Here is a 14,999-nt window from a genome sequence, read left to right on the forward strand (position 1 = left end):
ATGGACTACTTATGTCAACTCCTTCGGGTACCTCCCACACAAAATTTCGAAAAAATGTAGCTTACGGCCTTCGAAAATGTTCGGAAAATTTGTGCATACGATAACTCTTGAAGGGAGTAACCGATTTGGTCCATACTTTGCAAATCGTGAAATGTCTACCAGACTTAAATAAGTTTCCAATATGGACTCAATCGGTCCACTTCTTTGGGTACATCCCACACAAAATTTCGGATAAGTTCAGTTTAAGGCCTGCTCTCGAATCACTTTGATCTTTGTTGTAATAACTTGCATTCTCCGCCGCCATTACGACGGTTTTTAGGGCTCAAATCCATTCTTCCTGAGAAAATGACCCCAAAGCTATAAAAACCCCTATGGAACCATGTAAAGTGGCTGAATGAAGCGCACGATTACTCTTGATCGGATCAGCCGATTCGGTTCTGTAATATTTTTCCAAACTTTGTTTAATTTCGAAAATGAGCACTATCGGTGCGCAACTTCCGGTACCTAAAAATGTCACTAAAAAGCTACGAGCTATATCTGTTGAACGGAGCAACATTCCAAACTTTGGATCTCCTAACATTTTGTCCAAAGTTAATTTTACTTCAGAAATGGTCCATATCGGTCTTCATCCCTAGAAGTTCGACATTTTTGTTTAAGGACAGTTTAGGATCTATTCAAACATCCTTTGGAAATGTACAGCCGGTATTACATTTGATATTGTCAATAGATGAAAGTTTCAATTCACACAGGCCGAGGGTATAACTCTGTCGGCAAAGCCGACTGATACTTTTTTACTTGTTTCATTTGGCCTTCTATTCTATTAGAGCCCCCTAGGAAGGTCCTCTTTTCTATAGAAAACACATATGGAAATCTTATATTCTAACAAGACAGCTACGGAGGTCTTCTATTCTATAGAAGACTCCTACAGAGCTCTTCTATTCAATAAAAGAATCCTACATTGCTCTTATATTCTATAGAAGACTCCTACGGAGCTCTTCTATTCTATAGAAGACTCCTACGGAGCTCTTCTATTCTATAGAAGACTCCTACGGAGCTCTTCTATTCTATAGAAGACTCCTACGGAGCTCTTCCATTCTATAGAAGACTCCTACGGAGCTCTTCTATTCTATAGAAGACTCCTACGGAGCTCTTCTATTCTATAGAAGACTCCTACGGAGCTCTTCTATTCTATAGAAGACTCCTACGGAGCTCTTCTATTCTATAGAAGACTCCTACGGAGCTCTTCTATTCTATAGAAGACTCCTACGGAGCTCTTCTATTCTATAGAAGACTCCTACGGAGCTCTTCTATTCTATAGAAGACTCCTACGGAGCTCTTCAATTCTATAGAAGACTCCTACGGAGCTCTTCAATTCTATAGAAGACTCCTACGGAGCTCTTCAATTCTATAGAAGACTCCTACGGAGCTCTTCAATTCTATAGAAGACTCCTACGGAGCTCTTCAATTCTATAGAAGACTCCTACGGAGCTCTTCAATTCTATAGAAGACTCCTACGGAGCTCTTCTATTCTATAGAAGACTCCTACGGAGCTCTTCAATTCTATAGAAGACTCCTACGGAGCTCTTCTATTCTATAGAAGACTCCTACGGAGCTCTTCAATTCTATAGAAGACTCCTACGGAGCTCTTCTATTCTATAGAAGACTCCTACGGAGCTCTTCTATTCTATAGAAGACTCCTACGGAGCTCTTCTATTCTATAGAAGGCTCCTACGGAGCTCTTCTATTCTATAAAAGACTCCTACGAAACTCTTCCATTTCTACGGAGCTCTTCTATTCTACAGAAGACTCCTACAGAGCTCTTTCCTTCAAGACACCTGTAGAGGTCTTTTATTCTATAGAAGACTCGTGCAGATGCCTTCTCTTTGATAGAAGACTCCTGCAGAGGTCCTGCAGAGGTATAGAAAACTCCTGCGGAAGTCTTCTCTTCTACAGAAAACTTCTAGGGATTCAATAGATGACTCCTACGGAGATCATCTGTTGTACGGAAAACCGTACAAAAGTTTTATATTCTTTTGGTCTTTTTTATACGCTTTCGATTCTGAAGAAGGCCACATCCGTGGCTTAAATATTCGTTTTATAAGTAAATCCCAAGTAACTGAGAAACCGTTTTTCCTTCTTCTTTTTTATTTTCAGAGATGATTGAGATATCCACTCAACAGATGGCGTTTTATTGCCTGTCTAAAGGAAAGAGTCTGTCTGTCCATACCTGGCAAAGTATCTTCTAACTACAACTGTATTAAGTATCCTGTTTATTCGTTAATGTACTCGTATACTTCGTAAAGAAAAAAATCTACAAAAAAAGAAACAAAATTAATTACTCCAGTATAGGTATTTCGATTAATTAATTAAATAAGAAAATACATAACCACCAAAATTTATTTTTGGTTGAAAAGTCCTTCTCCTCCAACTGCTTCGATATTTCATTTCCTTTAATGCGCCAAATACAAATTAATACATTACAGTGTCACATACATATGTGCGTATATATGTACACCATCAATGGAATAAAACTACATGAACATAAACCAGCGATGCCCATAATATTTCCATGTGTGTATGCATGGGTGAAATAAACAACCACATGATGTTCATCGTTTGTGTATGTACACGTACACTGTACGTGAGAGAGAGAAGCAAATGCAAAAACAACTCAGTGGGCGCCCTCACTATACTGTCTTTGCAAAGAAGCGCGACACACAACATCCAACATCCAAACAAACATACATGAATGTAAGTTTAAGCTATATTAAGATTAAAGTTCTTAAAACTTAATAAATTTTTTATTATAAACAAGTAAGAACAGACTATAGTCGGACGGGGCCGACCATGTGATACCCTATACCACTATCCCTGTGCACTAGCTTTCCGGGCTAGCTGTTATAAGATGTGCATTAGAAATTTTACCAATTTTCACACAAAAGTTTTGATCAATTTAACCCGCTAAATATTATCCGATCATACCGTTGACTTGCACGCTACTTCTTCATCTCAAACCAAAACTACGTTTAAAATTTCGCGCCGATCGGACTATTATTGCGACCTACAGAGCGGCTACAAAATCGAGCAAAAATTTTGTTTTTGGTCCATTTCATCCCTTTAACATTTCACGATCATCGCCAAAAACTAATCAGTTCTATTCTGGTCCAAACCCGACCTCCATACTAAATTTCGTGACAATCGGTCCATAATTGCGGCCTCTAGCTTGATTACAATTTTTAATGGACGGACAGACGGACGGACGGACGGACGGACACACATCGCTAAATCGCTTTATCTCGTCGAGATATGAAGTTTGGTATACCACATGAGGGGTCTACGACGAATATTTCGCGGCGTTACATGAATTTTTGGGAAAACAAACTTATTATACCCTTTTCCACATTGTGGTATAGGGTATAAAAACAAATAAAGCAAATAAATGTGATGAAATTATTTAGAAACAACAAAAACAAGTCATTAGATTCTCTATATTACAATTTGTTTATAAAACAAGAAATTAATTAAAATAAAAACAAAAAAAAAAACATTTCAAACTTTGAATAGAAAATATGATCTCAATGAATTACAGATGGAAATTTTACACATGTATGTTAAAAAATAAATAAAATATTAAACGATTATGAAAATAAAAATGAAGTAAATAAATAAATGTATATTAAAAATACTAAAATAAATGTTTTCTTTCAAATAGGATAAAAATACAAAATAAAAATTGAAACAAATTTGTTATTGATGGAACTCAGTTCGTTATACCTCGATAGACAGAGTGTTTGAATGGTAGCCAATTTATATCGGGAATAATCAAATGCCTCTATAAGGGTGGAGAAAGAATATCTTACATCAAAGACCCACGGATAAACAAAGAAGATATGTAATGCCAATAAAAATCTTGACAATAAATTTTTAATTGTGTGTGTGTTTTTTTTTTCTAAATCATCGCCCTTTAGAGGAAAATGTGGCTAAAACTTTTAAAATGCCTCATATCGGATGACAAAGTTTAATTGTGGTTAAATCAAACGTGTACTCATTTTACAATTTCCAGTAGGATTATCTGAAAATCCTGTCAATTTGTACAAAAAAAAACGCGAAACAAACATATTGTGCGCCCAGCAAATAAAAACTAAACAGTCGGCATTGCCGACATAGATATAGCCTCCGCCTATGGAAGTTAAAAACAATTGAGCAAAGATTATATGCAGGAAGTGACCGAACACTACTCTTGGGAATGAGCTTTACAGGGATAACAATTCCCTTTAAGAAGGAACCGAAACTAGTAACAAATAAACCATCGTCGTTGCCACCAGCTAAGCAGAAATATCTGAAATGAAAATAAAATTCCATAAATTCGAAATTGGGATATCCCAGCGTCTTTTTCAACATCACACGTACTTCACCAATTTTGGTAACGCAATTGGGAACATTTTAAAACTCAGAATGTCTTTATTGAAGGTCATATGAAGGTCATACTTTCCTAATCCATTGACAGGCTTTCCAATTAGAGTTCGCATACTAGAAGCGGAGATATTCGCATAGGAATAAAACGTTGAATTTTCTCCACATAAGTTTTTTTTCCATTCCGACTAGAGTTGTATAGTTCATGAACGAACTAGTTCAATTGAACGATTCATTGAAAAGAGCGTATGAACTAGATCAGTCGATATAGTTCATTATAGTTCAATAGTTCACTGAACTATAATGAGTCGGTGACCGTACGATCAACGAACGATTCACAATCTAGTTCAACATGTCGTTCACAAATACATAAAGTGACGGCGTCGTCTATGTTAAGGGATGCCTTCGTAATGTGATTAGTTTGTTTATGTTTTGGATCAAGGTACATGGAATAGCTGTCCGAAAATTAAGATTTCTACAAAAACATATTGTAACATATTACAATATGTCGAATCGATTACTTAATGAATCTGCCTTTTTGGATAGAAAAAAGGGATAACATAAAAAGAAACACACACGCACAAAGCTTTTTTGCAATGACAATTTCTACACACACACACAACATAAGATTTTTTGCCAGCCACCTAAATGAAGGATGCTTTTTTTTTCTTAAATTAATTAATATTTCTTTAAGAATGCAATAAAACTATGTAAATGTAATATTTTTGTTATGAAGTAGTTAAATTATAATAGTCTTTTGTTTGTTTGTATTTGGTGTATGTATACGTTTTCATCTAACGACCGATTAAGAGCCGGTGAACGATTTTTATCCGAATGATCGAACTGGACAGTGAACTATGAACTAGATTACTGACCTAGTTCAGTTTAAAGAGCTGAGCTATTGAACTAGTTCTTTCAAATGAACTAGATTGTACAACTCTAATTCCGACCCATGAATATTATCCGACCATCACCAAAATCAATGGGATTCTTTCTCTATGGATCCGCATTAAACTCAAAATTTCGTGAAAAATGGGATGTATTTCCGACTTCTGCGATATCTCCGTTATTTGGCCACCTACGCCAACCTTAATTGCATCATTGCAAAGATGGGAGTTTCTACTTTCATATCCATGATTTGCTTTTGGAAGGTCCCCAACCAAAGCTGTGATATTCGTCATTATAACTAAAATCGCGCAAATGAAAAGTTGGATTTTATTTGCGACTATTGTAATATCTTCGTTGTTTGACCACCTACGACAACCTACTTTACATCGTTAGAAAGGTGATATTTTCTACTTTCATTGTTTTGTTTTTGGTATACCACTTATAGAAGCTGAAATATTCGCTTTGGAATAAAACGTTGACTTTTCCTCCAAATAAGTTTATTGCCCATTCCGACCCCTAAATATTATCCGACCATCACCAAAATACTCACATAGTGGTATACGGTAAAAAGTTTTGCAATCGTTGAATTTGAGGTTCACCATTTAATAAGTTGCGAACTGTAAATACATTTTATACAATACTAGGGGACCCGGCGAACTTCGTCTCGCAGTTTGTTAGGTACAGAACACAACTGAAAATCGGGACTAAGATATATTTTTTAAGCAAGTAACACGTTTTGCGAAGTAAATAAAAATATTTTGTAGCACAGTTGAAGCAAAATAATATCGTTATTCGTTTCATAATCGATGGTTTTCTGCAATTCTTGTTTTCATCACTGAACACGATATTTCACTCAAGCAATTGAATACGAAGGAAGGAATGCGATCGTAGGAATTTAAATTTAATGCTGAATATAGTGCTTCTTTAAATTTGCGTTTCAATCAATTAACATATTTTGAGCAGAGGGATACGATCGTTATCAGGTAACCACCTTCGTCTACATTTTTCTGACTTCTCTATTTAACGTGAATGCAAATTCGGAATTAGACGCAATAGCTCTGGTAACACGGACAAATGCGGTAATTTAATTTTGATTGGGACTGTACAATCCAGTACTTGATACATTGATCCTTGTTAGCAGAGCTATTCTATTAGTTGCCGTTCTTTGTGTGTTTCGGATGCTTAAAGTCTTGTCACACTAACACGTGACTGTTGTCGATTACTTAGTCACCCTATATTAAATATCGACGTAAATAACATAGTCAGATTAATATCACAAACTAATTAACGTTTAATAAGTATTTACCTACTTATGTCGCCCGATAATGAATATATGTCAGTACCTTCAATTTCTTGTTTATTTTTTCTTTGCGTATACTTCAAACAAATTCTCATTGAGAAGGCTAAACCTGCAAAAGTCTATAATATAAACATGGTCTAAGCCCTCTTCTTTTAAACATTTTCGCTGTTAATTTCCTAAAAATAAGCTTGAAAATAAAAGAAAATCGATTTGCTTGTAAAAAAAATTCTATACAACTTTCAAAAATTTACAAAACAGAGGCATTTTCGCCGAAAACTGTCCAAATAGGTATACTCCAAACGCGAAGCTCGATATAAATATGTGGAAAATTTGACTTTTTTGAAAAAATATTTTTGCAATTTATTCGCAAAGTTTCGCGATTTTTTTAGGTTTTATCCTTTTCTGCCATGAGACCATTCCGAATTGGCGCGAATTGTCAAAATCTGTTCAGCCGTTCTTGAGTTATAAGCGTAGTAACTAACATCATCCTTTTTTATATATATAGATGAATATATGTTTTTTTTTTTCCAAAATAGTCTGGCTTAATCCCATTGCTGTCGTTTTAATATTTTAAAACAGAGAGAGAGTTTGGCATTGTTCGCCAAGGGGTAAGGCAGGGAAGACTATAGTTTCGATTCTCGCCACGGAATCTCATCAGTTCCCTTGTTTCTTGTTTGTGGATATTTTCTACCGAAGTTATTTAAAAAAAAAAAAAAAAATTATACCCAAACATCAATCGTCAGCTCGTAGTATAAGCGTGAACAAAGAAAAATCTTCAATGTGAAGTTCTTCCTTGGCAACATCATACAACCCCAACGAAAGTTTTTTGTTGAAGAAGTTGTCGAAAAAAGATTCTGAGATTCTGTGGCGAGAATCGAAACTATAGTCCTCCCTGTCTTACCCCTTGGCGAACAATGCCAAATTTGCTACACTAATAAATTAGTTGTTTTTAAATATTAAAACGACAACAATGGGATGTTTCCAATATGAATTTATTTCTATTAATTAAAGTGTTTTCGCGACAATCTCATAATGTGGACCATAACAAATAATTTACGCCGAAGCTGTGCTGTTTGTTGGTAATACACAAAAATGGGTAAAAATGTGTTGAAATTAACAAGTATTTTTGTGTTCTTTCTTGATTTCTGGCCAAAAACGCAACATTCAGACCTTTGCTCAAGGAAAGAATTAAGGAATACACCTTGGTCAACATGCTTCTAAAAATCGATGCCGACATTTTGAAGTTTTGATTTCAAGGTTTTTTTTTTTTGAATCTTCTTATAATTAGACTGTGCAACCAGATAATAATCTGAACTAGTAATAGGATTGTAGAACTTTTGATTTTGTATATCTCATGAGTATGCTTCGTACAGCTTCCTAGTAATAGGAGTCCTACGGTGAAAATTTGGTGCGTGAACTTTTTCTTAAAACCCTATTTTTATACCCTCCACCATAATATGGAGGGTATAATAAAATTTGTCATTCCGTTTGTAACACATCGAAATATTCATCGGAGACCCTATAAAGTATATTTATTCTTGACCAGGGTAAAATTCTATATCGATATTACCATGACCGGCCGTCTGTTTAAATCAAGATACAGCTCGCAAATTTTAATTTGGTATAAAATGGTATAGAAGTTTCTATTACTCCTAGGATGTTTGGTATTGCAAATGGGCTATATCGGTCCACGTTTTAATATAGCCCCCAAAGGACGGCACCACCCAATTTTCGGTATTTTGAAAGTTTTAGCTTCATTATTCCACCGAAATGACTAAAATTTGGTATTTCGTCTTCTTTTTGGGTATAAAAATTTCAATATGAAATTTGTCCGTATAGGTCTACGCCATCATATAGCCCCCATAGAACGGTACCTCCCGATTTTCGGTATTTTGAAGGTTGTGGCCTTAATATTCCTCAGAAATGGCTGTAATGGTATAAATCTTTCCCCCAAAACTATGTCGGTACAGGTCGACGACTTAATATAGCCCCCATAGAATGGTACCTCCCGATTTTAAGTATTTTCATGGCTATGGATACAATAATCCATCGAAATGGCTGGTATTTAGTCTTCGTTGGGGGTATTCAACTGTAGGTATAGGTCTATGCCTTCATATAACCCCCATAGTCCCAGTTTTCGGTATTTAGAAGTTTGTGGCCTAAACTAAATGGCTGCAGTTTGGTATTTAGTTTCATTTGAGGGTGCAAAACTTTCCACCTGAAATTTTTAGGTATAGATCCACGCCTTCATATTGCCCCATAGAAGTGTACCTCCCGAATTTCGCTATTTTGACAAAGGGGTTTTTTTTTAATTTTTATTCCCGCCACCATAGGATGGGGGTATATTAAGTTTGTCACTACGTTTGTAACTACTCGAAATAATAATTGTAGACCCCACAAACTATATATATTCTTGATCAGCGTGCAATTCTACATCGATATAGACATGTCCGTCCGTCTGTGGAAATCACTCTAACGTCCGAACGGATCGACGTAGGTGGATAAAATTTTGGGAAAATCTATTATTTGTACGTAGGACTTTTGGTATTGAAAGTGGGCTATGTAGGTCCACGCTTTCGTATAGCCCCTATACAAAATGACGCGTGACGGGTCGTCGTTTTAAGGAATTTTTAAGATATTTGTCCCATTTTACCACCGAATTGGTTGTAATTTGGTATTTTGTGTCTCCAGAGGCCAAAAAAAATTCCTACCAAAGTTGGTTTATATAGGTCCACGTTTTGGTATAACCCCCATATAACGCCCCATACAAAGTACGCATCATTTTAATATATTTTGAATGTATTAGTCCCATTTGACAACAGAATCTTTTGTAACTTTGTATTTTGTGTTTCCAGAGGCTAAGAAACATTTCTACCATAAAATGTTTATATAGGTCCACGTTTTGATATAGCCCCCATAGGACGATATCTCCCGATTTTCGGTATTTTGAAGGTTTTGGCCTCATTATCACACCGAGATGGCTGAAATTTGGTATTTAGTCTTCGTTGGAGGTATAAAACTTCCCCCCCCCCCCCAGACATTTGTAGGTATAGGTCCGTGCCATCATAGAGCCCCCATAGAACGGTAACTTCCGATTTTCGGTATTTTGAAGGTTGTGGCCACATTAATCCACCGAAATAGCTGAAATTTGTGGTGGAGGGTATAAAAAGTTCGGCCCGACTGAACTTAACGCTTTTCCCACTTGTTTTCTTTATAAGGGAATAAAAACGAGCATAACTTTTGGGTAGAGCATCCAATTTTGTGTTTGAGACCAGATTTTTTTTCATAACGCATGTACGAAAAATCTAGGATATGCTTGCAAAAAAAATTATATTTATAATGGAATTTAAAAAAAAAAAATTCAAATTTACTTTATATGGTCGTAAATGATTAACAAGTAACACATCGAACTAATCATTTACGACCTCATAGTAAATGATTAGTTCGATGTGTTACAAACAGAAAAACAAATACCTCAATACTATGGTGGAGGGTACAAAAACAACCCTGTAGGGACTGTAGCCGATTTAAAGCAGGCATGACCAAAAAGAGAACGGAGAAAATGTGAATATATTCAAAATATTGGCAACTTATAACAGTGTGTTAGTAAGTTTGTATTCACGCAAGCTATAAAACAATAACAAATCAAAACATGTGTTCTCTTTTGTAAAGCCCACATAAAGCTAGCTTTTTTGTAAACATAAGTGGCTTTTTATCGATTATTTTCCCTTATGCCAACTGACCAATTTTACAAAGCGATGAGCGCCCAGTATTGTCCAACGCCAGATAACTTTTCGACTTATTATAAACTAACTTTTTTTTGCCTATTTGTAGTCAGTTTAAACCATAATGTAAAAGAAAAAACAATTTTTTTTATCTTTTTTTATCTTTTTTTTTATCTTTGACTTTCTCTCCCTCTCTTTGTCTCTCTCTCTTTTTTGTTAGAGAGAAGAAGAGGCAAATTTGTATATTTCCTTTGTGTTCCTTTTTAATTCCAGAATAATATTAGTAATATGTACGAATATGTTCAGTCCATCAACACTGTATTCTATAATTGGATGCTGCATTTATACGAAGAATATTAAGAAAAAGCAAGTGTGAATTATTTATACATTTGTGCCTTATTTTTTCGACAAACTCAAATACTTTGCAGAAGGTACATGTTTCTGTTTTCAGAGTGGTTGATCTCTAGATAACTTTTCAACCAATATAAAGTTAGTCGAAAAGTAGTGCAGACATGGACAATTGTCGAAATTTTTTGTGTTCAATGTGGTTGATCTCCAGATAACTTTTCAACCACTTTATAGTCAACCTACAAATAATCGATATATTATTAAACATTTTATCAACTGGTTGATAAAAGTCCGACAGGGAAGCTTTGCCGTATGTACTTTGGGGGTCTTCAGAATTTTGGGCGTATGAACTTTGCCGACAAAGATATGGATTAGGATAAAATGTCAAAAGTTTTGCCGGATGGACCGACATAGTCCATTTTGGAAGTGTGTCTTATTTTGGGAGTCATTCCATGGACTAGCCCACGACATCATATAGCTGTAAACAGGGCTAAGAATTAAGAAGAATTTCCAAAAACTTCTCGCACTTAAACAAAAATGTTGATATTTTACGTGGGTGGTACCCTAAGGAATGGACTGATAGGGCTCACTTTTGAAAATAAACTAAGTTTGGACAAACTATTTCGAGATCCAAAGTTTGGACCAAATCGGTTGCTCCGTTTTATGAGATATTGCGCTTACCATTTTACCGAATATTTTCGAACTTTTGTGGGGGAGGTATCGAAGAGGTGGGCCTATAAGCACCATCTTGGAATTTAGTATAATATTCGAAGAAATATTACGATATGCAAAGTTTGAACCAACGCAGTATTTGGTTCGATAGTTGTCGTGCGCACCAGCCACTACACATGCTGGCCGTAAGGGGTTTTTCACAGTATCCGAATCATTTTTTCCACTGAAAAAAAAAAAACTTGTAGCATCGTAATAGGGGCCTTAAGTACAACAACCTGTTGTAAGAAAAATCAAATCGATTCGAGAGGAGGTCCTAACCGGCACTTTTCCCAAATTTGGTGTGGGAGGTATCCGAAGGAGTTGACATATAAAGTCCATATTCTAACCTCATCCATGTCTCGTAGAAATATAACGATTTCCAAACTATGGACCGAATCAGTTATTGCCTTCGAGAGTTATCGTGCTCACCATTTTAGCGAACTTTTGTGGGGGAGGTACCCAAAGGATTGAACGGATAAGGCCCATCATAGAACTTGATTTAACTTTCAGCAAAATATTACGATTGCCAAATTTCGGATCGAATCGGTTTATCTGTTCGAGAGTTACCGCGCGCTCCATCCACAACACATTGTGCCATAGCGGGTTTCTTTACAGCTTTCAGGTCATTCTCTCAAGAAGTATGGACTTACCCCTGAAAAAACTTACACCATCGTAATGGGAACAGCGCAAACAAGTTGTGACAATAAAAATCAAAAGGATTCGAGACGAGGTCTTAAAATGCACTTTTCCGAAATTTTGTGTTCGAGGTACCCGAAGGAGTGGTAGAAATATTGCGCTGTGCAAAGTATGGACCAAATCGGTTAGTCCCATCGAGAGTTTTCGTGTGCATAATTTTTGCGAAAAAATTTGAACTTTTGCGAGGGAGGTACCTGAGGGAGTGGGCCGATATGCCCCATCTTCGAAATTAAAATAAGCTTGGACAAGGATTATCGTGCACTCCAGTCAGACGGACGGACATTGCCAAATCGACTCCAAATTTTCTGAAACGGATTTCGTCCCAACATACTTGGGTCTAAAACCATTATTTCGATGAGGTACCCGTATGCAAGTGAATATACCCTCGTTAGCATAAATGCTGAGGGTATAAAAATACTAATCCTAACAGATTTTTATTGTACTCCTTCCTATAATATTGAGGATTTTAGCTATAATTTTAACTCAACTAGTTGTAATTTGACATTAGAGGACCTTTGTGTTGGGACCCCTTCTCCAACAAGCATAGTCCAAATATGTGCATAGGTCCGATTTTCAGTGTTTTGAGGGTTTTAGCACATTTTTTTCACTGAACTATCCGTAATTTGACATTTAAAGATCCCTGCAGTCATGAAACGTCTCTACCATTAATTGTCAACATAGGCCCATGTTTTGGTATAGATAGGCCCCATTTAACGGTACCTCCCGATTTTCGGTATTTTGAGAATTTTAGCTAATTTTTTTACCCAACAACATGTAATTTGGTATATGAGATTCTCGTTGGACACAAAACTACTCCAATAGAAAATTTTAAACAAAGCTGAATGTTACCCTACCCTATTTGTCTGTCATTTGCCTTTTAGGGTTCCTAGTGGTCAAACAACTTTTCCAACGGCACTGCACCTTTTTAAGTAATTTGAAGTTTCTAGCAACATTTTCTCCTCGGATTAACTTTAATTTGGTATTTAGGGTTCCCAACTGTCAAAAAAATTAACCGCCTAAAATTGTATTCTTTAAAGGAAATTAATTATTCAATAGTTCAAAATATTTCATGGTGGAGGGTCTTAAATTTTCGAGCCGGTCTCTTTACTTGCCTGATGACAAATGAAATTGCTCTAAATGTCGCAAGTATTGTCCAATTGATGATGCCAGTTCATTTCTATGGCTAAAAAACGAATGATAAAGCATATTTTTGGAAAGAAAACGGAATAAGGATAGAGAGATAAAACATGTACAAACATTTTGAAGACCTCAAATTATAGTTGCCAAAATTAGTTATATTTTGTAAATTAAAAAAAAATATATATAATGTATATATGTATATGTACTTATATAAATTTATATATAATAAATAAAAAAGAAATGAAAGTTAAAAACATGAACAAAAGAAAAACCAATAAGAAAAGTATCAAAGTTGGGCGGGGCCGACTATATGATACCCTACATCACTGTGAAAATGTAAAATATATGTAGAATATATATGTAAATCTGAATGGATTTCGATATAATATGGTACACTTATTAATATACCAAATTCCGTCACTCATTCCAAATTTCATCAAAATTGTACAGATATAGGGTGTTTGGCGCAGCAAATACGTGAAATCGGCCGAAAATAAATATGGGTGCTATATACTAATCTGAACCGAATTCGATAAAAGTTGGCACATTTATTTCTAGAGCGAATTCATTAACACATAACAAATTTCATCGAAATCGGACATATATAGCGTGTTTGCTGCAGCAAATACGTGAAATCGGCCAAAAATATATATGTGAGCTATATCTAAATCTGAACCGATTTCGATATAATTTGGCACATTTATTTCTACACTAAATTCAGTCACATACTTCAAATGTCATCGAAATCGAACATATATAACGTGTTTGGTGCAGCAAATACGTAAAATCGGCCGAAAATATATATGGGAGATATATCTAAATCTGAACCGATTTCGATATATATTGACACATTTATTTTAAGATCGAATTCATCCACACATTTTAAATTTCATCACCGATTTCGATAAAATTTGACACATTTATTTATAGACTTAATTCAGTCACATATTCCAAATTTCATTGAAATCAATGAAATATTCCAAATTTCATTGAAATTCAGTCACAAATCGCGGTTGGTGCAGCAATTGCGTGAAATCGGCCGAAAATATACACGGGGGCTATATCCAAATCTGAACCGATTTCGATATAATTTGGCACATTCATTTCTATGCTGAATTCAGTTACATACTCCAAATTTCATCGAAATCGCACATATATAGCATGTTTGGTGCAGCAACTACGTGAAATCGGCCGAAAATATATGTGGGAGCTATATCTAAATCTCAACCGATTTCGATATATATTGACGCTTTTATTTCTAGACCGAATCCAGTCACACATTTCAAATTTCATTGAAATCCAACATATATATAGCGTGTTTGGTGCAGCAAATACGTGAAATCAGGCGAAAATATATATGCGACCTATATCCAAATCTCAACCGATTTCGATAAAATTTGGCACATTTATTTATAGACTGAATTCAGTCACATATTCCAAATTTCATTGAAATCGAACATATATAGCGTGTTTGGTGCAGCAAATACGTGAAATCAGCCCAAAATATATATGGGAGCTATATCCAAATCAGAACCGATTTCGATATAAATTGGTACATTTATTTTTGAATTGAATTCAGTCACGCATTCCAAATTTCATTGAAATCGGATATATATAGCGTGTTTGGTGCAGTAAATACGTGAAATCGGCAGAAAATATATGTGGGAGCTATATACAAATCTTAACCGATTTTCACCAAAAGCAATAGTTCTTCCTATATCTAAAGAAATAATATTCCCCAATTTTCAGCTGAATCGGACAATAAATCGTACGTTGCG

The 14,999-nt window shown here is 35.4% G+C and overlaps 1 protein-coding gene across 12 annotated transcripts in view; it reads left to right on the top strand.

Annotated features, from left to right (window-relative positions):
- dsx (transcription factor doublesex) overlaps window positions 1-2,331 on the top strand; it is a 480,086-nt gene extending 477,755 nt beyond the window's left edge. For all 12 annotated transcript variants that reach the window (XM_073968073.1, XM_073968088.1, XM_073968097.1 and 9 more), the window contains one exon: window positions 2,155-2,331. The gene's annotated coding sequence lies outside the window, so the exon portion shown is untranslated. The remainder of the gene's footprint in view (window positions 1-2,154) is intronic.
- The last annotated feature ends 12,668 nt before the right edge of the window (window positions 2,332-14,999 follow it).

The sequence above is a fragment of the Musca autumnalis genome, unplaced genomic scaffold (genome assembly GCF_047663935.1).
Source record: "Musca autumnalis isolate F117 unplaced genomic scaffold, ASM4766393v1 scaffold_1, whole genome shotgun sequence".
Taxonomy (NCBI): domain Eukaryota; kingdom Metazoa; phylum Arthropoda; class Insecta; order Diptera; family Muscidae; genus Musca; species Musca autumnalis.